At 51.3% G+C, this 25,921-nt stretch overlaps 1 protein-coding gene, 1 long non-coding RNA gene and 1 pseudogene across 2 annotated transcripts in view; all 3 read left to right on the top strand.

The window, feature by feature from the left end:
• Positions 1 to 25,921, top strand: part of LOC142574424 (cytochrome P450 3A9-like) — a 421,036-nt gene that overhangs the window by 66,355 nt on the left and 328,760 nt on the right. The window lies entirely within an intron of this gene.
• LOC142574423 (uncharacterized) lies at positions 16,864 to 19,885 on the top strand. Its single transcript, XR_012826531.1, has 3 exons — positions 16,864 to 17,002; positions 17,447 to 17,623; positions 19,462 to 19,885. It is a non-coding gene; the product is annotated as an uncharacterized LOC142574423 (long non-coding RNA).
• LOC142573858 (uncharacterized) lies at positions 20,086 to 21,953 on the top strand (annotated as a pseudogene).

The following is a 25,921-nucleotide window of genomic DNA, read 5'->3' as shown; positions in this document are numbered from 1 at the left end:
GCGCACTGACGCCTCCGCGGGTTTGCTGCGTACGCAGAGCTCCTGCGGACGCCGAACTAAAACTGTCAATTATCACCTCGGCGTCCGTGGCGGCCGCAGCGAGGGCTATCACCGCTTCCTCGGCCGCCTCCGTCTCTTCCGTGCGTATCGTCGCGCTCGCGGCGCAAGTTCCGCTGTGGTCCGTGATTGCGACCGCGAAACGGCGTCGCCGCTCGTAAAGGCCCTGATCTTGTGAACATGCGGGATGGCGGTGCCGTTCGATGTGACTACTCTAATTTATCTGTGCGCTCGGCTGCGGAATCGGCGTTCTTAGGTTTGCGGGCCCTGCGCGTGGGTATGTAGAGCAGGAGCTCCGATTTGGCCGCGGAGCATTTGAGGCCCGTGTCGCGCAGATACTCCTGCACCCTGCCGACAGCCGCCTGCAGCGGTTTGCTCTACGTGGCCGCCATTTCCCTCAGCAACCCAGAGCGTGATGTCATCGGCGTACAAGCTGTGGTGGAGGCCTTCTATCTCGGCTAGTTTCTGGGGTAAACCGAGAAGCCCGAGCATGGGCGAGATGACGGAGCCCTGCGGCGTGCCCCTGCAACCTATGTCTATGTCTTGCGATTTCATTCCGCCGACCGCTATGCGGGCACGGCGACCAGTAAGGAAGTCCCGTATGTAGTCATACTGCCGCGAATCTTTGCAGTGTTTGTTCATTCTTCAAATCTGCCGCCACGCCGCCTTATCGCTTCGTTTGCGACGCAAGACGCGCCCAGATTCATCTCGATTGATAGCATCCAGACAGAGCTGATTCTAGGTTGTTCGAGAATGTTCTAGTAACTTTGCATGCTTTATCTAGAAAGCTCGCCATCAGCTTTAAATTGAGCGCGGACGACAGCGGCGGGCATTCTGTTCGGCGACCGGCCAGCACGCTGGTCGCTTCGCTGCCGCCGAGTGATTCAGTCCATTGTGGGCGCAAATCAGCCCAATAAACAGTTTTCTGTTGAAAAACTTTTGTCCATCTTCATCGCTCCTGCGACTGCCGTCACCACTACGTGACATCTGGTGGAGGTGCTGGGTAGCCTTCCATGTTCCGGACGCGTCCTTCAAGTCGTGAAGCCAGCCCTCAGCGCTTCGCAGCTGAGGACGAGCCAGCAGCTCAGCGAGCCAGCTGACGTCTCCAGGGAGAGGATCCTGAGTTCAGGACCCTGTCCGCCCGCACCAGAAAGCGAAAACACGCCGCTACGAGTACCGCAACCTCGCCGAAGATGTCGACACCGATCAAACTGCAGCAGCCGCGGGTGCCGCCAACCTTCAATGAATCCCTAGGCAAAGACCCCGAAGAATGGTTGGACCAATTGGAGCGCGTAGCATCGTTCAAGTGGGATGATGCGGCAAAAATTGGACAGGTAGTTTTCTCATTGGAGGGCTCCGCACGCACGTGGTACGAAAACCACGAGTCGTCCCTAAGGACGTGGAAGCTATTCAAGAGGGAACTATTGAAGGTATTCAGCAGTGTCGTGAGGAAAGAAAGAGCCGAACGACTGCTCGAGTCCAGGATCCAGCTGCCAAATGAGCCCGTCCGTGGTTACGTCGAAGAGATGAAGCACCTATTTCCTCGCGCCGACCCCGAGATGTCTGAGGAAAAGACAGTTCAGTTTTTAATGCGTAGCGTAAAAGAACAACGCTTTGGCAGCTTCGTCCGCCCGCCGCTAAAAACAGTCGAGGAATTCATGCAAGAAGCCAACACGATTGAGAAGACCCTCGACGTCCGGGCTCGGCAGTACAACCACCCTTCCTCTGTCTGTGCAATCCGTCCGGACACGACGACCACCACCAGCTACAACTCGCGGGAAGTGATCGGCGAAATCGTTTGCGAGGAGCTACGCCGGTTACTGCCATCTTCCGCACAGCCGCAAGCATCAACGCTCATGGATGTGGTACGGGAAAAAGTGCAACATGCACTTGGCACCCCGAAGGCCACAGAAACCCGGGCTATCAGGTACGCCACTTTAGTACGCACTCCTCAGCCCAAACGACAACAACTACATCCTTTCCGACATGAACAACTTGTTCCCGAACACCGCCTCCCTGCCCCCGGCCGCCCAGCCTACGAGCAACGCTCAAGCCCCAGGGAATGCGACGCCTGGAGGACTTCCGGCAACCGGTCGTTGTGCTTCCATTGCGGTGAGGCCTGCCATATTCTTCGTCACTGCCCGTACCGACGTATCGGTCTTCGAAGATTTGCCGTTGACGTCCCACGACCAGGCTTCGGCCAACGTCCGCAGGAAATCGACGAGTACCTGCGTCGAGAGGGGTACACGCCGAACCGCCTTTCGCGCTCACCATCAACGTCAACCTCGCGCTTTGCGTCGCCACGCCGCAGCTACGCAGCTGCGGTACGGGGAAGGTCTCCCAGCCCCCGTAGGGGAAACTAAAGACAGCAACCTCTGGAGGTGAGGTTGCTCACGAGCGAAACGCCGAAGATCCTCTACCGACCACGCTCCACAAAGACGCTACACCCGCTACGCCGCATGAAGAAGGTCCACTCGCTGCACCGACGCCGCGGAAAATGACAACCCCGACCACGACGCGAACTGCCTTCAAAACGACGCCGCCACCCAGAAAAGCTTCGACGATACGCCCCACCCACGACTCGAATATGTGACGAAGCCGTAACCCAACGCCCAGGTCGACGTGCAATGCAAGAACCAAGACATCCGACTTATAAGTGACTATCGACGGCCGGGAAATTGCCGCTCTAGTCGACACAGGAGCCGATTACTCAGTGATGAATGGAACATTCGTCACGACCGCTTGGGATGGCCCACAAATTCGCACCGCAGGGGGCCACCTCCTTACGCCATCAAGACGATGCACAGCGCGAGTGACAGTCAAAGGACACGCCTATCCTGCGACCTTTGTTGTGCTAACGGAATGCTCCCGCGAAGTGATCTTGGGCATGGATTTCCTTAGTGAGCATCAGGCGATCATCGACCTGCGATCCAAGCTGATCACGCTTTCGACGGAGGAGGCCATCCCTTCGATGAGAACTCTGGGAAATCGCGTTGCCCTGAGTATCCTGAAGGAAGAAGTGAGCGTCTCCCACCCCGTTCAAGAGTTATCGTGACCGTAGGTGCCATGAAAGCCATTAACTTTCAAGGCATCATCGAGGGGAACATGCAGTTGCTTCTAGACCGAGGAATCGGTATCACAAGAGGCATTGCACATTTCCCCAACGGCCAGGCCGAAGTACTGCTGACTAACTTGAGCGAAGAATACCGGCACATTAACAAAGGAACGGCGATTGCTTTCTTCGACGAAATATCCGACGTACGGGACTTCTTCGCCCTGTCCGACCCATCCGCAGAAGATTCGTCTGACCAAGAGAACTCGCCCACTTTCGACATCAACCCAGCCCTGCCCCGGAACAGACAAGACCAGATCCGCAATCTGCTTCGAAGTTACAGCGAGTGTTTTTCGTCATCGCCGAAGGTCCGACAAACGCCAATTGCCGAGCATCGCATCATAACCGACCAGCACGCCCGACCTCTCCGTCAAAGCCCCTACCGTGTGTCGCCCCGAGGACGACAAGCCATCCGGGACCAAGTGGAAGAAATGCTTCGCGACGACGTCATCCATCGATCAAATAGCCCATGGGCTGCACCGACGACACACTGGACCGGCTCTGCAACGCCAAGTATTTCTCATCGATGGACCCGAACAGCGGCTACTGGCAAATTGAGGTCGACCAAAGAGATCGCGAGGCGACAGCATTCATCACTCCAGATGGGCTCTTTGAGTTCAAGGTGATGCCATTTGGTCTCTGTTCCGCACCAGAGACATTTCAGCGGGTAATGGATGCAGTGCTGGCAGGCCTAAAGTGGCAAATTTGTCTGGTATATTTAGATGACGTCGTTGTCTTCGCCTCGAACTTTCAAGAGCACCTCAAAAACTTCGGACAGTACTAGACGTCATCAAGTCGTCTGGCCTAACCTAGAAAGCCGAGAAGTGCCACTTTGCTTATGTAGAGCTGCTGTTTCTAGGCCACATCGTTAGCAAGGAGGCAGTACGCCGAGGCCCGCAGAAAACAGCTGCTATTGAACAGTTTCCACCACCGGCCGATAAGAAAGCTTGCGCAGATTCTTCGGACTGTGCGCATATTACCGACGATTTGTGAAAAACTTTTCGAGCATCACCGTGCCCCTGACCCAACTAACGAAGGCAAACGTGCCATTTAAATGGAAAGCGCCGCAAGCAGAAGCCTTCAAAGAACTTCAGCGCTGTTTACAGTCCCCACCGATTCTCGCGCATTTTGTTGAAAACGCCGATACTGAGGTGCATACCGACGCAAGCAGTGTGGGCCTAGGCGCCATCCTCGTTCAAAAAAGTGACGGGCTGGAGAAAGTCATCGCATACGCTAGCCGTTCCCTTTCCAAGGCCGAGGCTAACTATTCGACGACTGAGAAGGAGTGCCTTGCCATCATCTGGGCTACGTCGAAATTCCGCCCCTACCTGTACGGACGACCGTTCAAGGTGGTAAGCGATAACCACGCGCTGTGCTGGCTTGCCAATTTGAAGGACCCCTCTGGCCGCCTCGCTCGATGGAGTCTGCGCCTCCAGGAATTCGACGTCACCGTCGTTTACAAGTTCGGACGCAAACATTCTGACGCCGATTGCCTCTCACGAGCCCCTGTAGATGAGCCGCCACCGGACGACGATGAGGAAGCCTTCCTTGGACCCATCAGCCCCAGCTCTTTTGCCCAGCAGCAACGCTCGGATCCCGACCTAAAACGCCTCATCGAGTACTTGGAAGGCAATGTTTCTTCATCCCCTGCCTCATTCAAGCGAGGACTTTCTTCCTTCTGTGTACAGAATGATGTCCTCAAGAAGAACTTCGCAGCGAACAAAACAGCTTAGCTCCTTGTTGTACCTGCTTGTCACCGCGAAGAAGTTCTACAGGCTACGTACCAGTACAGATCAAGGAAGAAGTCTTAAGCAACGTTCCCAGGAACGGAGAGAACGTGATAATGACATTGGACAATAAAGGAGCATTTGACAACGTGAGCCACGAAGCCATCCTAGCGGGCCTGGACGACCTAAACTGCGACAGGAGGGTTTTCGGCTACGTCTAAGCTTTCCTCTCCAACAGAACAGCTACGATAGGGCTAGGATAACTCCGCTCGGAGAAGTTCCATACCCCCAACAAAGGAACCCCCCAGGGATCGGTCATTTCACCAACGCTATTTAACATAGCAATGATCGGCCTTGCGAAACAACTCAAAGAGATCGAGGGCATACACCAAGCCATGTATGCCGACGACATAACCATTTGGACCAATACGGGATCACTTAAAGAAAAAGAAGAAAGACTACAAGAGGCTGCGACCTGCGTAGAGAACTACGTGAGGGCAAGAGGGCTAGCCTGCTCCACCGAGAAATCTGAGCTGCTCAGAGTCTGGAGAGGGAAACAGAATCGCACGGTCCCGACTAGCGACGAGCTCAAGCTTGGCGTCTACCTCGAGGGAAAGCTAATACCGGAGAAAACGCTCATAAGAATTTTGGGCATGTGGATACAGTCGAATCAACGCTGCTCACACATTCTCGCTCTACTCAAGACATCAACTCTACAAGTCGCTCGCATGATAACGCGCATCTCCCACAGACGCTCAGGCATGCGAGAGGAAGACACGCTAAAGCTGGTTAGGAGTCTGGTGATCAGCCGGGTTACCTACAGTCTCCCGCACTACAACCCAATCAAGAGCGAGGTTCAGCAGATAGACGCGATCATACGCAAGGCATACAAAACCGCGCTCCACCTACCACAATGCACATCCACGGTGAAGCTCTTGGCACTAGGACTTCATAACACTTTCGAAGAACTCAGAGAGGCACAACATGTTGCTCAGCTGCGCAGACTACAACAGACTCCGTCTGGCAGGGAGCTTCTGGAGAAGTTGGGATGCAGCGAACAGATGCAAGAAACCCAAAGAACCGCGACTATCCCGGACGAAATACAAAACACAATCAAGGTGGCTCCCATTCCCAAGAACATGGACCCCAACCTACACGAAGAACGCAGGAAGGCGAGAGCCGAATACATCCAAAAGTCACTAGCTTCCCAGGCAACAACGGTATACGTGGATGCAGCCACATACACCAGAAGGGCGAGACAGACCAACCCCAACGCAGTAGCGGTGGTGATAAACTCGGATATGCGAGAAATCGTCAGCGCATCTCTACGGGACTGCACGGTAGTCGAGGCTGAAGAAGCGGCCGTCGCTCTAGCGGCAGCGGAGGGCTATCGGACTAGGCGGTCCTTAACAATCCTAACCGACTCCCAAACAGCATGCCGAAACTACATGTTCGGTAGAATAGGTCACAGAGCGCTCCACATACTCCGCTCTGAAGATCCCCACACACAAAACCCAGAAAAAGAACAACCAATTAGACACACGATAATGTGGACGCCGGGTCACACGGACGTGAAAGGCAACCGTGAGGTCGACAGGGTAGCTCTAGCATACACTGCATACCGAGCACCCTCCGCCAATGACCTCGAGGAAACCGAGCCAATCCCGAGAGAATACTCGGCTATCCTAAACCACTATAAGGGCAGCAGGAAGCGGTACCCCTCGCCGCATAGCTCTCTCACTAGAGAGGACTCCGTAGCTTGGAGGCTGCTACAGACGGGTGCATATCCGAACTTAAACACCCTCAGCAAAATACAACCCACACAGTACACTGACAAATGCCCATGGTGCCAGGAAACACCCACGCTCTACCATATAACGTGGGCCTGCCAGAAAGCAAATGCGGCGCCAAATAATACCAAACCCGAGTGCGGAGCAATGGGAAGGAATGCTCTCCAGCGACCGTCAGGACGTCCAACTAGGGCTGATCCGACGGGCCCAGCTGGCAGCGGCATCCAGCGGAGCCCTGGACTAGGGGCAGACGGCCATTGCCAAGAAGATGGAAGACACCATCTGACTCCGGGAAATTCATAAAGCTTTCTAGAGCTCAATAAACGTTTTTCCTCCTCCTCCTCCTCTACAGGCTTTCCACGACGAGCCGACAGCGGGACATCTCGGCTTCACTCGCACTCTCCGCCGCGTTCAAAACAAGTATTACTGGCCCCGCACGTCTGCCGATGTCGCACATTATGTGAAAACCTGCCGAGATTGTTAGCGACGAAAGAGCCCTTCCACCCGACCAGCAGGATTCCTGAACCCCATTGAACTCCCCGCATGACCCTTTCAGCAGATCGGCACGGACTTGCTTGGCCCTTTCACAAAGTCAACGTCTGGAAATAAGTGGATCATTGTAGCGACCGACCACCTGACCCGCTACGCCGAGGCAAAAGCCAGGCAATTCTGGACGCCTTAGAAGCTGTAGGGATTGGTGGACGCACCTTTCGCTGGATATGCAACTATTTGCATGGAAGATCTTTCTTTATTTTGACTGAAGACGGACCAACGCCATCTAGCTATACCAGTCGTGGTGTACCGCAAGGCGGAGTTCTCAGCCCTACCCTTTTCAACCTGGTGCTCGTTGGTCTCGCTGATTCGTTACCGCAAACCGTACAGCTCTCCGTATATGCAGACGACATTTTCATATGGGCTTCAGGCGTGACACGTGTACAAGTCCGCGCACGACTTCAGAAAGCCTCAACGGCTGTGTCAAGATACCTAAGAAGACAAGGCCTGGAGCTTTCTCCTGAGAAATGTGCAGTCGTTGCTTTTACTCGTAAATCGATGTCCCCGTATGCTTTGCGGATTAATGACCAAATCATACGATATAGACGAACGCACCGATTTCTTGGCGTCATCATTGATAGAGACTTGTCTTGGAGCCCTCACATCTCGTACATGACGAAGCGTTTGGCCGCCATTGTGGGCCTTCTTGCGTTTCTCGGCGGGAAGTCCTGGGGCGCAACAGCACCGTCAATGTTGCAACTATATCAAGCACTGTTTTTGGGCTTCCTGCGGTACAGCTTACCTGTAGTAGGTAATACTTGTACTACGAATATTCGCAAACTCCAGAGCGTGCAAGCCCAAGCACTCAGGACTTGTCTCAGTCTTCCCAAAACAACGTCATCGATTGCGACAGTGGCCATAGCCAGAGACGCGCCTTTGACAGTCTACATTGATACAGATGTCCTGAGAGCGCACATCCGACACCTGACTCGGATTCCCTCACACCATCTTGCTTGCTTGCCAGCAAAAAGGCCACTTTCAACTTTTGCTAAAACTATTGTAAGACATCAGTCGTACTTGCCATCAGAATTTACGCCCGCTTCACGATTGTCAGATCCATTGTGGTGTCTGCACCGGCCGAAAGTGCAACTGACAATTCCAGGAGTCAGAAAGAAAGCTGGAGCGCCATTGCAAGCTTTGAAGCAAGCAACTTTGGAGCACATTCACAACGTGCACAGATTCCGGAAACATGTATACACAGATGACTCAGTAAAACTCAACAGCGCTGCTGCTGCAGTCATCATCCCGGCACAATCTGAGGAAATCAAATTAAGAACTTCATGTGTGACCACATCGACGGGTGCAGAACTCGCGGCGCTCCGTGCTGCACTTGATTTCATTAAGCAGAAACCACCGCAACAATGGACAGTCTTCAGTGACTCCAAGGCAGCCCTTCAGTGCATACGAAGCCCAATGCGCCACGGACCGAATGAACAACTGGCCTCAGAAATTCGGCACATATATCATCAAAGCTATGATAAGGGACACAACATAATCTTTCAGTGGCTTCCAGGACATTGTAACATCAGCGGGAATGACCAAGCCGACGAAGCCGCCCGATCGGCACATGAAAGTGGTCAACGAGTCTTCATTCCGCTTTCGCGAACAGACGCTGCGACTGGGCTGCGATTGATGTCCCGTGAGTGTACTTTGCCCCTGTGGGACTCAAATGTTTTCACCATGTGTCGGTTGCGTTCGTTGTCTCCGGACATACGGATGCACCTCCCGCCTGGATTACCACGACGTGAACAGACCATGCTTTACCGTCTGTGGCTAGGCGTTGCGTTTACAAACGCCTATGCTTTCCTCATAGGAATGGCCAACAGCCCCACGTGCGACACATGTAACATCGACGAGACGCTCGCACACATTATCTGTGTCTGCCCGCGATACAGTGCTGAGAGACAAGTGATGTGCAGGGTACTGGACCAGCTGGACAATCGTCCACTTTCAGAACTAAAAGCTTTAGGCCAATGCTCCGAAAGAACATCCGCGTTGAAGGCCTTATTCGCGCTATTAACGTTCTTGCGGTCTACGGGGCTTCACGACAGACTCTAAGAATGCCGCCCCCTACCGTTCTGTAGTGTACGCGCTTTGTTCGTGCTTGTCTCCCTTTCTTTCTATCTCCCCGTTCCACTCTGTTTCTCTTTTTATCCCTCTTAACCCTTTTCCCTGCGCAGGGTAGCCAACCGGAACTACCTCTGGTTAACCTCCCTGCCTTTCTCTGCATTATTTTCTCTCTCTCTCTCTCCTACTGAACGGAACAGCAGCAGAAGTCGCCAAATTTTTCGTGGAGTGCATTCTTCTGCCACACGGCACCCCCGATGTAGCCATCACGGACAGAGGAACAGTATTCACGGCGGAAATAACGCAAGCCATCCTGCGTTACAGCCAAACGAGCCACCGGAGGACAACTGCATACCATCCGCAGACCAACGGACTCACCGAGCGCCTGAACAAAACCATCGCCGATATGCTCGCCATGTGTGTCGATGCCGAACACAACACCTGGGACGTCATCCTGCCATTCGTCGTCTGCGCCTACAACACCGCAGGGCAGGAGACCACCCTGATGACGCCTTTTAGGCTCGTCCATGGAAGGGAGTCCACGACCACGCTAGACGCCATGCTGCCCAGTGTTACAGAAGAAGAGAACGTCGACGTCGACGTCACCGCCTACCTTCAACGCGCAGAACAAGCTCGAAGTGTTGCCCGATTACGAATCAAAGACCAGCAGCGGACCGACACCAGGCGCTACAACCTACGAAGACGCAACGCGGTATACAAGCCAGGAGACCAAGTCTGGGTTTGGACGCCCAATCGCCGCCGTGGATTCAATGAAAAGCTTTTGCGCCGCTATTTCGGCCCGTACAAAGTTCTTCGTCGGCTAGGTGAACTGGATTATGAAGTCATCCCTGACGCCATGACTGCATCCCAGCGACGCCCCGTACGACCAGAAGTTGTTCATGTCGTCAGCCTGAAGACCTATTATGCGCGCTAAAGGACGCTACATTTTCACACTGTGTGTATATTTTCGCACGATTCGTTACATTTGTTGCTAGTCGCATTATTTGTTTTCATGCATCGGGTCGATGTCTCTTTGAGAGGGGAGTAATGCCGCGAATATTTGCAGTGTTTGTTCATTTTTCAAATCTGCCGCCACGCCGCCTTATCGCTTCGTTTGCGACGCAAGACGCGCCCAGATTCATCTCGATCGATAGCAGCCAGACAGAGCTGATTCTAGGTTGTTCCAGAATGTTCTAGTAACTTTGCACGCTTTATCTGGAAAGCTCGCTATCAGCTGTAAATTTAGCGCGGACGACAGCGGCGGGCATTCTGTTCGGCGACCGGCCAGCACGCTGGTCGCTTCGCTGCCGCCGAGTGATTCAGTCCATTGTGGGCGCAAATCAGCCCAATAAACAGTTTTCTGTTGAAGAACTTTTGTCCGTCTTCATCGCTCCTGCGACTGCCGTCACCACTACGTGACAATACGTTCTCTCGCCCAGTCCCAATGCTCGTATGTTTCAAGTATCGCGGCGTGTTTTACGTTGTCGAACGCCTTTTTGAGGTCGAGCCCGAGTATTGCTTTTTTGGATCGCTTGGGATACTCTACGATGGGTTGTTTGAGTTGAATCGTGACGTCCTGCGTAGAAAGGCCACGACGGAACCCCAGCACCGTGTGCGGTAGCATCTCGAGGGATTTGGTAAGGCGAGCGAGAACCGCGTGTTCCATGAGCTTGCCGAAGCAGGACGACAATGATATTGGTCGAAGATTGTCGATATGTACCCGTTTGCCGGTTTGGGTATCATAATTGTCTGCGCCGTTTTCCACGAGCTCGGTATCGAGCCCGTACTGCACTCCAAAAAAATTTATACCCTTCGGGGCTTATCTTGTCCCCAAACAATAATCGTCATCAGCTTTGCTTGCGTTTCCTCTCTTGAAAACTCGGCGCTCGCTACTTTCCTGTCGAGAAAGTTGCGTCAAGCTTATGGGGCTCTTGCATTGCCCAGGGGGCGCTGCGAAAATGGTGCTAAAAGGTGCTAAAAAGCGCCCTCTGTCCTCAACTGGGTAGTACCAAGCTCGGTCGTCTGCTTCGGAAAGCACGTTTACAATATGGACCCGCCACTTTCGGTTTTGTTGTACCGCGGCTTGCAGCGAATATCGGGTGCCGAAGATATTTTTCAGGGGTGGCACGCTGCGTAAAGGCAATCACTTATGCAACGCCAAATACGTGTACGCCGTTCAAGAAATAAGCGGCGAAGTTTTAGCGCAGTGTCAATCGCAAGTGAAGCGAGTCGCGTACGAAGTTGAACTTCAGGTAAGGTTTGCACGCTGCTAGATTCAGGCGCACAAACGCGAGGAAATGCTTGCTATAAATGAATTCACAGCAGCGATAAGCCGACATCATGTGTACGGAACTGCTCGAACGCACGACGGTACGCTCGGCGACGGCAGCGGTCTTTCAGCATGCCGCGATGTACGAACTGCTCGAGCGCACGATCGTACGCGCCGCGACGGCAGCGGTCCTTCGACATGCCGCGAAACGGCGGGCCTCCTGCAATCTTTGTTGACTGCATGCTGCTAGACAAGTAGTTATGCTTGCTGCACTGTAGAAGCGGCCTTCTGTCCCTTTAGCAATTGATAAATAACTGATGCAATGCTATGAGCTCGCAGTAACGTACGTGCGAATCGCGCGAGCTCGTGCGCTGCTCGCTTGATGTAGCTTTTAATGACAGTGCTCGAACATCGATGTGCTGCAATCAATACTACGTTGCTGCGCTGCTTCAACGTGCTGGTTTGAGGTCACGGATAAGCATATTTAACTCTCTAACCTGTGCTGCTCGTAGTGGGGTAGTGAATTGTCACCGAATCAGCCCGATCATTTGTGCTCATTTGCACGCACCACTTCGCACTGGTCGAATGTTAATTGTCGCTGTGGCCGCGGGTCTCGAATCGTGAATCACCAGCCATGCCTGCTGCTATGTCGGTCTGCCGTCGGGACTGTAGGTGCAAAAGACCGAATTTTAGAACGCAGATAAGCAAGGTTCAAGACAGGCGCAGCAGTCAGCATGGCGCGAAGTTTCGCTTACCCAGCGCGACGAACTGCAGCTAACCAGCGCGCCCGACGCTCCGCTTCGTGAGGCCTTGAAGGAAAACGGTAGAATCTGATGTTGGGATTCAGGCCTTCTTGTTCATAGCAGCCGACGACGCAGAAGTTACGACGGTGACGCTTTTTCGAGGCTGAGCTAGGTCTCTCCGGATCGGCGTCGCCGATTCCTTCTGCTTCCAGCATTACATCTCACGGAGAGTCCGTTTTCGTTAAACTATAGGCTGCGGCTAGCTCGTAGCGTGGTCGGCGTGGTCTGTGAGAAGTGATGAGCCTTTTCGCACTCGCAACAGGGCAGAAAAAAGTGCGAATCGACGGAAAACTCGGCCTAGAAACGTGCTTCGCCACAGCCAGGGCTCAATACGACCCAAGCTGGTACGACCACAGAACACCTATACAAACTTAGAGAAGGGAAACTGTACCTTCCACAGTGCTACGGAAATAAGCGTAGCGGTGGCGTCGTGAACTAAAGTATGTGACCACGGGTGGCGCTGTACAAGTGGGAACGGAAACGGGGTTTTGCACAGTATGGTCGCTTTACCTACTGGGTTCTGGCTGATGCGCATCGATCATGCTCCCGCCAGTTAGGTTGCTGTGTGGCAAACGTAGCGCCTACATACGTATGTAGGCGCTACGTTTGCCACACAGCAACCTAACTGGCGGGAGCATGATCAAGGCGCAGCAGAATATATGTAGCGCTGAGCCATATCGAGTTAAGGCACACTCTGAACTGACTTTTAAGGGCATCCCGAGCGGTTTTTCGTTTATTACGCCGCCGTTACCCCGAGTTGTGCCGCCGCGCCCCAGCTGTTGCATTTCGTGTAGGGCTACTCACAGAGTGCGGTTTCCAGGTGGCACGATGGCCTCGACTGGAATAAACGCACACACCAAAGATTGAGTAAGCTTGAAAATATTTTATTTGCATTTTACAAGTACAACAAAAAGCACGCGTCTACGGATCCACACAAACGCGGTTACATAGTCAAGAACATAGTCAAGAAATGGCTCATTAATAAGGGTAGCACAGACGCACAAGACAGAAGACCTAAGCTACAAAACGTACAGTCGGCTGCTAAACATAACTTCCCTGTCACCGCGTGTCACTTTTATACAGCATCTTTAGAGCACTACCAGGCCGGGTAATTTGGCGAAAAGAACGCAACAGCTTACGGCCGTCAGCTGCCTCTTCCTTACGGGTGTCATAATTATCCTAATCTCCGCATCAACGTCGTGCAAGTCCGCATACAGGTATCTGTATCTGAACCACATGTGCCAGCTTAATACATGTGTAGTGAAATTATGATAACCACTGCGTCTTATCAAACGTATTGGTTTTGCAAATGCGCATTACAGCTGACGGAACGACATACTGTAAGTGAAGCACAAGAGAACAAGGACAAAAGGAGGATGCTACAATTGAAGAAGAAGTGAAGAATTAGTAGGCGTACAGCAAACAAGCGATGACGGGGAACACACAATGATGCATCGGGTGTTCTGTGACATCGGTTTGCGTACTTACGGTGTTATGGAGATCAACGGCATAAAAACGTACCTTCAAGCGTATTCCGTCAACCTCCACCGCATTCATTATGATAATCAACGCCTAAACAAAATGAGGCACTATTTTTTGCCAAGAGTAGACCTCTTTACAGCAAGTCTGTGTAATGACTCGCAGACGAAACCAGCATGCTTTCGAAAATGTTTTACCGCCGTAGTATTCGAACGCCAACGGCCAGGAAACACATCGATACCAATAGGCTGTCGGCTGTCGGTGGTTAATCAAGTACAAAAACCTTGACGCTATGACTAAAAAACAGCTTCAACAATCAAATTTAAAAAAAAATCAACTGCCTATTTGCCTGAGGTAAAAAAACATCCTTAGACACCTCGATTGTTCATGTCAATGGTTTGTGTAAATTAAAAAAATCAGCATGTTTAGCGCCCCTAGCAGAGAAAGCACCAATTAAAGTATTCGACCAAATTACAGTAGCTCCACTTGCGCGCTTACGCTGAAACGCGCCTCGATTGATTTTTCGCCCTTTGTGGCCATTTGTTGAACTTGAGAGTGTGCGGGGCCTGGTACGACCCAGATGTCGTTTCCCGCGCCGCCACCAGGCGCCGTTACTATACTTCAAACTCCAGCGCAAGACGCCCATTAAGCGCAAGGCGTTCGTGACTACGGAGTGCCGGGTCCGCAGCGTTAAAGAAAGTAAATGCGGGTAAGACAGATGATTATTATTTGGGGACAAAATACAACCCAAAGGGTGTAAATTTTTTAGAGTGTACTCTTAAACAAAATTACACCATTTGAGCTGTAGCTTGCCACACAATAATATGCGTCATGTGTCTTGTCCGTATTTCCTTTTTTTACCCCTGCGGGCGCGGTATTTTCAAGTCATGAACGGCATGCGCGTGATCGGCATGATAGATCGATAGAAACTTTATTGTAATGGAAAAGATTTGAAGGAGGGGTGGTCGGAGCCTCTCAGTCCAGGGCCCCACTGGCCTCTGCCGCCTGCCTGACCTGGCTAATTAGGGACTTTTGTCCTGCCCGGTCGTAGCGGGCGAGCTGTGCCTCCCACTGCTCCATTGTGTCACTGGTATTTGGCCTATGATGGTGCTTAGTGCACTCCCAGGTTATATGTATTAGGGTAGGCATGCCACCGCGCCAAGGACAGTTGGCCCTATAACGAGTGGGATACATGGCGTTTAGCAATCTTAAATGGGGGAACACCCAGGTCTGTATTTTACGCCATTCGGCGGCCTCTTCCCCCGCTAAGTTGTGGGTGAGGCGGCGGGTATTTTCTGCGGACTCCGCGCTGATGAGCAAGGATGTCTTTGGCATTTAAATTTGTCTAATTTTGTGAGGGATAGTGCGGGTGGTTGGGGTTAGAAGAGGACGCCGTCGCTCGGTTAGTGAACCCTCGAGCTAAAGCGTTAGCCTTTTCGTTCCCCTGTACCCCGGCGTGGCCCGGGCACCAGAGTAGGCGATGGTGGTAGTTGAAGGATTTGGGGATTATCGCGAGGCTAGCCGCAGTCACGTGCCCCTTGAGAAACATGCGACATGTCTCCTGGGAGTCTGTGACCACGACCGAGTCCCTTTGCGAACGCTCCGCGTGAGCGAGTGCGATCGCCACTGCTAATATTTCAGCCGAGGTGGGGGATCCCGCCGTGGCCGACGCGGTAATTTGCTGTTGGCTGATCGTGTTCACGACTGCCAGGGCGTACCTCCTTTGGTAGCGCTGCCCGGTCGCCTCTGCATACTCAGCTGCGACCGTGTAGTACGTGTTGTACCTATGGTTATTAGAGTACGCTGATTGAATGTGTTGTGCGCGTGCTTTGCGCCTTTCTTTGTTGTACTCGGGATGCATAGTCTTTGGAATTGGGGCTGCTGTAATTTTGGATTTCATCGAAGGAGGGAGAGGTGCGGCCTGCTCTGTGAGATAAGTGGGGTATGCTGGGATATTGAGTCTAGCCAATATTGCCCTACCAGTTTTTGTGAAGTGGATTCTCGACAGGAAAGTTGCGAGCGCTGCGTTTTCAAGAAACACAAGCAAGATAGAGGACGATTATTGTTGTGTGGCAGGATAAGACCCAAAGGCTGTACATTTAAGAGTGTAGCTTTGCTGCAGGTGTATTTCACCAAGCGCAGGCGACCGAGGTGCCTTCGCGGGAAAGCGCGCTTCACTCACTGAAGTATTTTCCGGCTGATTTTGTCTACAGGTAGCGAACGGCCTGCTTAGGCCGTATTAATTGACAGCACAAAGCTTCTCAGCGCATGAACTACTTCGCTTTCTTTTTTCTTCCAAGTGATGAGGGTAAAAGAACTTGTGTTGCGTTGTTAATGCGAAGGAGCAGGCAAGTTTCCAGGAGGGTTAGCGACGTTTAATGCCAGATGTTCGTTGGTGCGTGGCGGGTCGAGATAAGCCGTATGGGCACCCTGCAATGCAGTTTGGTGTTCCAATGCTTAGTGTTCCTGTATATGCTCCCGCGGGAGCATATACAGGAACACTAGTTTGGCTTAAAGCCCCTTAAACTTCGTAAAGTAGTGCCACGCTTTGAAGAATGCCGCCTCCTCCTCGCGCGCTCTGGCCGAGGCCGACGCCGCGTCGCTATTGGCCTAATAGCATCACGTGGGCCCTCGCGCCGTGCATCAGCGCCATTTTTGCTCGAGAAGCGTCTACGGAGTGGCGAGGAGCGCATGTTGGCGCCGTTGCTACGCTCGAGCAGTGTAGGAGGCGCCACGGTCGAGGAGGGAGCGTGAATGAGAGGAGAAACGAGGAGGAGGAAAGGCGGAGGAGGAGAGTGTCACTACTTTACGAAGTTTAAGGGGCTTTAGTTTGGCTGTACACGTCGCGCCACCTAGCAGCGGCGGTGAGCACCGGCGGGTACGCCTTCGCCGCCGCGGCACCTTTGTTCGTACTGCACTCAAGCAGGCCTGACAGCCTCATTTTCCAATTTTGCAATGGATTTACCACTTCCTCTCGGGAGCTCCTTCGTGAGAGGTGTGAAGACGAAGAACAAGCGCAGATACTGCTGCGTTAAGGATTGCCACAACTGCGAAGGGGATGACGGCATCAAATTTTACCGCTTCCCTTCAAGACCGTGGGAAGCAAACCGGCGGCTGAAGTGAATCGTCCCGGTTCGGCGCGTCAAGTAAGTGTCGTACTTCCAAATTTCCGTTAAACGAACGAAGGCGTAAAAGGCCAAGTAATGTGACAACTGCATAAAGGCGTGTCAACTGATTCCTCCTGTTGTAAATTTATTAAATAGTCGTTTAGCTCTTCTCGCTCCAAAACGAACGTCAGTGGTTGTTACGTGTCAAATCTAGCTTCGTAAGCGCTCCGTGAGGGAACTTTGTACGCAGTGTGCTTTTGTTGCGCATTCATAAGCCAACGTGCAGCTCGTGTAGGCGCCGGGATCAAGACGCGTGTGCTGGAACCGGACTCAATCTCGCGCGTAGAACAGAACCAAGGCTGGAGTGCACTGCACCGCACGTCGAGTGTTCGCAAATTAGCATTTCTCTCGCGCAGGCTAGCACACATTTGTTCAGTCTTCGCGTTACTTAGTGTCAGCTGATTGCTCTCTGTCATGTTTCAGCGGTGATGACCTCTCACATTGGAGCCCGAATAACAATACGAGAATTTGTTCGAAGCACTTCGTCAACGAAGGAAAAAGCAACATCGAGAATCATCCGGGTTACCTGCCAACAATATTCCCACCCGTCTACAAGAAGTGGTCCACGGCTCCTGCTGCACAGATTTCCAGCTTCAGCAGGTATCTGCTTTACTCGTGCCGCGCTAAATAATTAGATATGATACGTATCGGACGACCCCTTGTACACGTGCTTACTTTTGTCGCTTCAGGAGGGTTTGGTGTTGGGCTAGTTGATACATAACGCAAAAAAAACGAAGCTAAAGAATTAGCATGAAGAAGAGTGACCAGTCAACACAACATTGACTTTCAACTGAAGGTTTATATTTGCAGTAATGCAAAATATATTCATGCAACGAACCGGGCTGCATGGGACGAAAAGCATCCACAACAGAAGGGGGAGGGGGATTCTCTTGCAGCCGCAACTTCCGCTGCATTTTACTTGCGATGCTGAGGTGTATAAATTTTTCCATGTTGTTGAAATGCATTGTTGTTATGATATCATTTTTGCTAGGGATATCAAATATACCTCATTTTCCTTTGACAGCAGTCAACACATAAGCCTTTCTTTCAATATTGCATATTGTGTGCCTTCATCATAAATAAAATATGGCCTGTGGTGTGGTATCGCACTTTATGGGGAACCAGCGCTGGAGTTTTCACGACGCCTGCAGCGCCACCCTGGTGGTCAGAACGTGCACAATGCAGCCGCTCCTGCGGACGAAAATTGCTGCTGGTAGTGGCGTTGCGTGCGCTGAAAGTCGAAGGAAAACGAAAGGACGCCGACGGTACTGTTGCGTATACAAGTGTCACAACTACGTCGGAATGAGGGAGGATGTATCCTTCTGCGTCTTTCCATCTAAACCCTACAAACAAGAACGGAGGTGGCATTGGATCCAAGCAGTCAGGCGAGCGGAGTAAGTTCCCGTCTCGTCGCCCTGTCAAGCGGTGTAGGGCTGGTTTCTAAATCGAATTTCGCGTGTGTGCTTGGTTTATTCGATAGTGAAGACGGTCAGCCGTGGTAGCCAGTACCAAACAGCAGAATCTGCAATCGGCATTTCGTCGGAAACAACATAAGCAATAGCATGCACCATCCGGCATGTGTACCAACCATTTTTCCTTCGCAATACCACCGCCAAGCTCCTTCCAATGCCACCACACCAAGCGAACGATACGAAAGGTAAATAGTTTCCTTTCATTGCCAAGAATTATGTGGCAGGGAAGCTGCCTTGTAATACGAGATGTGTGCGCATACTGCCGGCGCACGAACGACTAAGCCGCTTATGTGTTTTTAAAAATGCCCTTGTGGATGAGGACTCGGCGCTGAGATGCATCCGGGAAATTTATGTAATAAGTGCCAAATGTAGCCAGGGTTGTTACGGATCAAGCAGCGGAGCACTCAAACCTTTGCTTGCCCGAGTCAGCTGATACGATAAAGCTTTCTTCTCCATTGACTGCCGTGGCGAAGTAACATCAGAATTTCTTATGTCTAACCAGAGAAGTATGGAATGTCTTCAGGGCAACTAATACTTCCGAAACCATAGCGTAGCAAGACCGGCGTCGTAGCTGCTAGATTTGCGAGTCAGGCTGCCACACAAGCATGGGAACGGCACACGGCGCAACCGTTAAATAAACGCACGTGCTCGCCGCGACCCACTGTGAAAAGTATATAAAGCTTAAAATGCTTTTTTCGTCATTTCTTCACTTGATGGCGCTAGCTTCTTTACGAAAAATGTCCACTTGAAGGTGGCGCGAAAACGGAAACATGCGAACTATGAAACGGCAGCGAACGTGTCGTCTGGTCGAGCGGCTGGAGTATGCCGCATTTCCTCGCCAGTGCGGCGTGCAACGCACTCTTTTCGACGCGCCGCCTATCCAGCGCTGGTTCCCCATAGCAGGCTTGATTACTGGCCGAATTACATAGAGAGGTTGTCACACTTGAGCTTTCCGTGCGTTTGCAGATGGATGCACAGATCTGCGGCTTCGGCTACTGTAGCGCCTTGTGCGGCAAAAGTAGCAGAATTTGATGCTGAAGACGCCCGCAGCAGTGCCATCTCTGTAACAGCCGAGGTGGTTGGTGACTCTATAGATGCAGCAGCATGGGATGGCCTGAACCTGTTGTGTGCTGCCGCTGAGGTCCGCGTAGCAGCCAGATCATTGGCGAGCTTTATAAGAAGCTGTGCACTAGCAGAAACACACCACGACATTTCATCAGCAGAAAATTTTGAACTAAACCTTTCTTTGCCTCTTCCTGAAGTTTGCAATGAGTCTATGGTTTCTTGCCTGACATATTCGTGGATGTATATGTGAAGGTTATATGTACTCTGAATGGTGGTACCAGCTAACATGATTATATATAGTGTATGTTAACCAACAAGGTGTGCGAGGAAGTGGATGACTATTCAGTGTAATAAAACATTATTTCATACATAACACATTAGCCCGTAATTTAGGCCTGTAGGCACATCTAAAGGACACTAATTCTTTAATGAAAATGCGCATTGTATTTAATGGCTTCCTTCAGGTACTTTATTTTTTATGATTTAGCCATTCAGTATATGATAATTATGAGCTAATTGTCCAGAATGAGTATGTGCCACTGTTGCACAAGAAATATAAAACTCTTAAATGTATTTACAATTAAACGCCAACATGGCATAAGAGATATAGTAATTGTTACGTTTGTGGCGCATAAATATAACTGTTTCATGAGATTACACGTTGCATATGGATGAAACTAAACACAGTTGGCAAGCAATGTCTTTAGTTGTACAGCATTTACTAACCACTGCATTAAAATTTTGCTTCTTCAACACTCTAGCATTTGCATTTGGATCTGCATAATTCTTTCAGAGTCCTTGTTTTAAGGTTCTAATTTCTATCATATCTAAAAGTATGGAGTCGATTATAGCGATAGTGATTTTAGTACCTTGCTCACTACTGTAATTGTGAAGCACATTTCAAAAGAATGATAGTATCTACTTAAGTACCTAGTCTTCTGAGTTGTGCTTTTGTGTAAACAGAAGCAATTGGCAGTCTTTGTAGAAGCTGAAAACAAATTGCAGTCATGTCAATAAAATGCGTCTGCTGCACATGAAAGCCATGGCTTTATGAATAGAATGAAGAGATATAGAAAGGGTAGATCAGCTGTTGCACTGACAATTTTGTACCCTAGTTATCCTTACAAGATTTGACACATTAATCTTTTGAGAACATGTCAAAGTCTATACTCTTTAATTGCTATCAAGTATTAGAATTGTGAGAGCAGCAATTCCCTAATACAACATGAAATTTCTCTTAGGAAACTCAAACATCGGAGACGAGCAGCGCGACCACAAGCTTTTAAGTGTTTATTTGCTGCACTGAAGGCAACAACCTGTCAGCGCAGATAACCCACCACGAGACACGCGACTGTGAAGTGCAACATATTCCGAACGTTGCCAGCAAGCACAGTGGTCCAGACCATCGGACAAGCTATTTTGCTGACCACGAAAGTGTTTCAAGGAGTACAAGTGCTCTTGAGGACTTAGGTAATGTAAGTCAAGTGGTGTTGAGTGCTCTTGAGTGTGTTTCCGGTCTCGACTGAGCGCAGATGTGACGTATCTAAAGAAGACGGACTGCTACTGTTCCTGATGAAACTGAAACTTGCCATCAGCTATTCATCCCTGGCTACTCTGTTCAGCATTAGTGAAACATCAGCCTCACGGCATTTCAAAAGTGTCCTCAAAACCTTGGCGTTTGCTACAAAGCAATGGATTTTTCGTCCTACACTCAGAGCTATTCAGGCTACCATGCCAGACTGTTTTAGGGCGCGTAATCCGGACTGCACAATGATAATTGACTGCACGGAAATCCGCACTGAGCAGCCACCTACTGTACAGCAGCAGAGGGCTCTGTACGCGCAGTACAAAGGCCGGCATACTTCGAAATTTCTTGTTGGGGTTACACCTGGCGGGATGATATGTTTCCACTCAGATGCGTATGGGGGAAGGGTGTCCGACACATACATTACTGTCGATTCTGGTTTCCTTGATGTCATTGAGTCTGGTGATAAAATACTTGTAGACAAGGGATTTCCCGGGATACGTACAGTTATTGGTGAACGAAATGCTGTACTTGTCATGTCCCCATTTTTACAAGGCTCTCAGTTCAGTGCTCAAGATGTTAGGGACACACATAATATTGCGCAAGTGCGAGTTCACGTGGAGAGGATGATCCAGAGAATTAAAGTGCATAACATCTTAAACAACAGGGTGCCGATTGAAATGATAGCACTCATGACAGACGTGTTTCACGTGTGCTGTGTGCTGGTGAACCTTCAGCCTCCAATAATTAGGTTCAGTTAAATCACTGAGAATCAAGTCTTCTAGCGTAGCAACTGCCTCATTTAACAGATCATTTTTGGCAATATCCACAAGGTGGAGGAAGGTTCACAAAACAAAAATTAGTACACGGCAACCACACCTTCATGCCTAGCAGCAGACTTGCTGCGTCTGTGCATGCTCCGAAGAAACGCAGTTATTTTCAAGTACAAATGGAGAAAAAGAGCCTTGTATGTGTGTTGCACTTGAAAAGGCTTATATATTTGTTTTAGAATAGTAAGCTGTTGGGTTAGTTGGTTTGACATGATTTTTGCAAAGGGGAGTGCAGAAGCGTTGCGAAAAAAGGAGACATGGACAGGAAAGACGCTCACTTGCAACTAAGTATATTTTCAGAGACAAACCACCAGGAACGTTACTGCGTATGCGCTGCCATCGAGAATCGTAAAAAAGAAAGTTTACAATTTCTTTTAGATATAAAAATCGCCTAACAATGGGGCATGTATCACTACATCAATAATGACAGCAAGTGTAGGTGACAGCAACAAGGCCACGTGCAAGTGGCCCGACAGAAATCATTCCAAAAAACTTTCGGGGGGAGGGGTAGAGAGGAGGAGGCCTATAAACTTAAGCCAAGGGCGAGCAATGTAAATTCCTTATCCATCTGATGCACTGACGGGGCACTAATAGATAGGTTAGCGCAACGTTTCACTGCTCCCCTGGGCGAAAATCTTGTCTACTCGGCACAGTTAATATTGACATGATTGCTGCAACATCTGTGGAAGTAATCCTGTTGTGTGTTGTTACTCCACAAGGTTTAATATTGCTACGGAATTGTATTACCGATGACGAAGAGGCTAGCAGTAAGAAGACGACGACGACGATTGGAGGCTAGCGCGGGTTGTTGCCTCTTGGCCAAGCGCGGCGTATTACGTTGTAAATATACTTGTATATAGCTTTTCATCTGCGTCTTCTTACGTAACATATCTGGTGGAGGTGGACGTTCCCTGTACCTCGTCACGGAGCTTCGCAGTGGACGGTACGTCGCGCCTAGCTTCATGGCTCCCGGCGATGACAACTCGACTCAGCCGCCTACGACCCCTGCTGCCACTTCGACGACCTACATCACTCTCCCTGCTCCTCGTGATCCTGGCGTATTCTCGGGCAAAGATGGGGAAGACGTCGACGACTGGATCAGCCTGTACGAACACGTCAGCCGCAATAACCGGTGGGACCCTACTATTATGCTCGCCAACGTAGTCTTTTACCTCGGTGGCACACCTCGAGTTTGGTTTCGGACGCCCGAAGAGGAGCTCACCAGTTGGGATTCGCTCAAGCAAAAGCTGCGAGACTTGTTCGGCAACCCCTACGGTCACAAACTTGCCGCGCAGAAGGCGCTTTCCGGCCGTGTGCAGACGTCAACAGAGCCCTATGTCACGTACATTCAGGACGTCTTGGCTCTGTGCCGCAAAGTTGATGCACACATGACTGAGTCAGACAAGGTATCCCACGTCCTCAAAGGCATTGCCGATGACGCCTTCAACTTGCTCGTATTCAACAACGTCGCGACGGTGGATGCTGTTATAGAAGAGTGCCGCCGCCTGGAACTCGCTAAAAGCAGACGTATCAATCAGCAGTTTGCCCGTTTGCCCACCACCCCAGCGACATCTTCCTGTGCCGACGCTCCTAGTCCCAACAGCACTGGCGATATTACCAAGATCGTCCGGCGTGAGATTGAGGCCGCCTATCCGGCTGCCTTCGACTCCAGCCCCACCAACGCACCTGCAGTCACGGTTTCCCTGATCCAGGCAGTTGACCGCCAGGAGTTCGAAAACATGGGCCTTCACACCATCTGCTCGGCCCATCGCCCTGATACCCATCCGGCTTCTTCAATTCCGCCCTGTCCCGCATCTTCTTACCCACCACGTTTCCGCAACCCAGCTGAATGGCGCACTGCTGACGACAAGCCCATTTGTTTTCACTGCCGTCGCATCGGGCACATTTCTCGGCACTGTCGAAGTCGCTGGACTTCCCCGACCCGGTCTGCTTATACTGCCTACTCTCGCCCCTCAGGTGGCCCTTCTCGTCCCTATGCCGCACGCTCCGATAATGCCGCTACTGACTCTCCTGCGCCGAACCGCCCCTATTCTCGTTCACCTTCGCCCCAACGACGACAATCTCGCTCTCCCCAGCCCCGTCGCTCCTTTTCGCCGACTCCCTTCGGACGCCGCTCCCAGCCGGAAAACTAAATGATGCAGCGCCTCGAGGTGACGCTGCATTGCTCCCTACGCCGCCAAATTCTCCACTGACGTTGCCCACTCACCTGAACCTTCTTGACGTGCAAGTCGACGGTGTTCCTGTATCTGCTCTTATAGACACTGGGGCGCATTTGTCGGTAATGAGCGCGGACTTTCGTACCCACCTGAAAAAAATAATCACGCCCGCCACGACGCATGTTGTCCGTGTCGCCGATGGCGGAACAGCCCCGTGATTGGTATGTGTGCCGCCCGCGTCTCCTTCGCCGATCGCTCAACAATCGTGCTATTCACAGTCATCGCCCACTGTCCCCACGACATCATCCTCGGCTTAGACTTCCTCTCCGCACATTCTGCTCTCATTGATTGTTCCGCCAGTACTCTCCGCCTCGACCTGCCTGTTCTGGATCCCGCTGAACCACACCCCAGTCGCCTGAGTTCCGTCGACTTCGTTCGCTTGCCACCTACGGCACTAACTTACGTTGACCTCGTGTCATCCCCACCAGTGCCCGACGGTCACTATATCGCGGCTCCTATACAAGACGTCCTCCTTACACACGAGCTCGCGGTACCTCATACCGTTTTATCTATTACGGCTAATTGCGTCTGCCTGCCAGTGGTCAATTTTGGCTTGACGACACAAGTGCTGCCACGCGGGATGTCTCTATCCCAGCTTTGCTCATTCGAGGATCACTCAATAGCATCTATTGAGGTAGACGGCAATTCAGCCGATCCTCCTCTACCATCTCAGTCGACAACTTGTCCCATCGCCGACTTACAGAAAATGATTGCACCCGACATGCCGTCCGAGCACGCTCGTGAGCTCTACCGCGTTCTGTTTTCCTACAACGATATTTTTGACTTTAACGATCGTCCTTTGGCCCAAACTACAACTGTTAAACATCACATTAATACCGGCGATGCCCCTCCTATTCATCGCCGCCCGTATCGAGTGTCACCGGCTGAGCGTCAAGTTATTCACGCAGAAGTTCGCAAAATGCTTGCCAAGAACATCATAGAACCGTCATGTAGTCCATGGGCGTCACCTGTTGTACTGGTGAAAAAGAAGGATGGCTCATGGCGCTTTTGCGTGGATTATCGGCACCTTAACAGGGTTACCAAAAAGGACGTGTATCCCCTACCTCGGATTGATGACGCCCTTGACTGCCTCCATGGTGCTCGCTACTTCTCTTCTATTGACCTCCGCTCCGGCTACTGCCAGATTGCCGTGGATGATCTCGACCGCGAGAAGACTGCTTTTGTAACACTGGACGGTCTTTATCAATTCAAAGTGATGCCGTTCGGTCTATGTAACGCTCCTGCCACTTTTGAACGCATGATGGATTCCCTTCTTCACGGTTTCAAATGGTCCACATGCCTGTGCTACTTGGACGACGTCATAGTATTCTCTCCAACGTTCGCTACGCACCTCGAGCGCCTCTCGGCAGTCCTGGACGTTTTTCGTCGCGCCGGTCTGCAACTGAACGCATCGAAGTGCCAATTCGGCCGTCGCCAGATTACCGTCCTTGGGCATCTCGTTGACGCGAACGGAGTGCAACCGGATCCAGGCAAGATCCATGCTGTTACGCACTTCCCTGTTCCGAAGTGTGTCAAGGATGTGCGAACCTTCATCGGCCTTTGTTCCTACTTCCGCCGTTTCGTGAAAAATTTCGCGGCCATAGCACGACCACTAACCGAGCTTTTGAAAAAAGACGCCCCTTTCCAGTGGGGCGATAACGAGGCCTCTGCATTTTCGCATGTAATCGACGTTCTCACAACGCCTCCCGTTTTGGCCCATTTCGATCCTTCTGCGCCTACGGAAGTCCGTACTGATGCCAGCGGTCACG

Source organism: Dermacentor variabilis, chromosome 3 (genome assembly GCF_050947875.1).
Source record: "Dermacentor variabilis isolate Ectoservices chromosome 3, ASM5094787v1, whole genome shotgun sequence".
Lineage (NCBI taxonomy): Eukaryota > Metazoa > Arthropoda > Arachnida > Ixodida > Ixodidae > Dermacentor > Dermacentor variabilis.
Note: the sequence above shows the minus strand (reverse complement) of the source record. Positions and strands in the feature narration are given on the sequence as shown.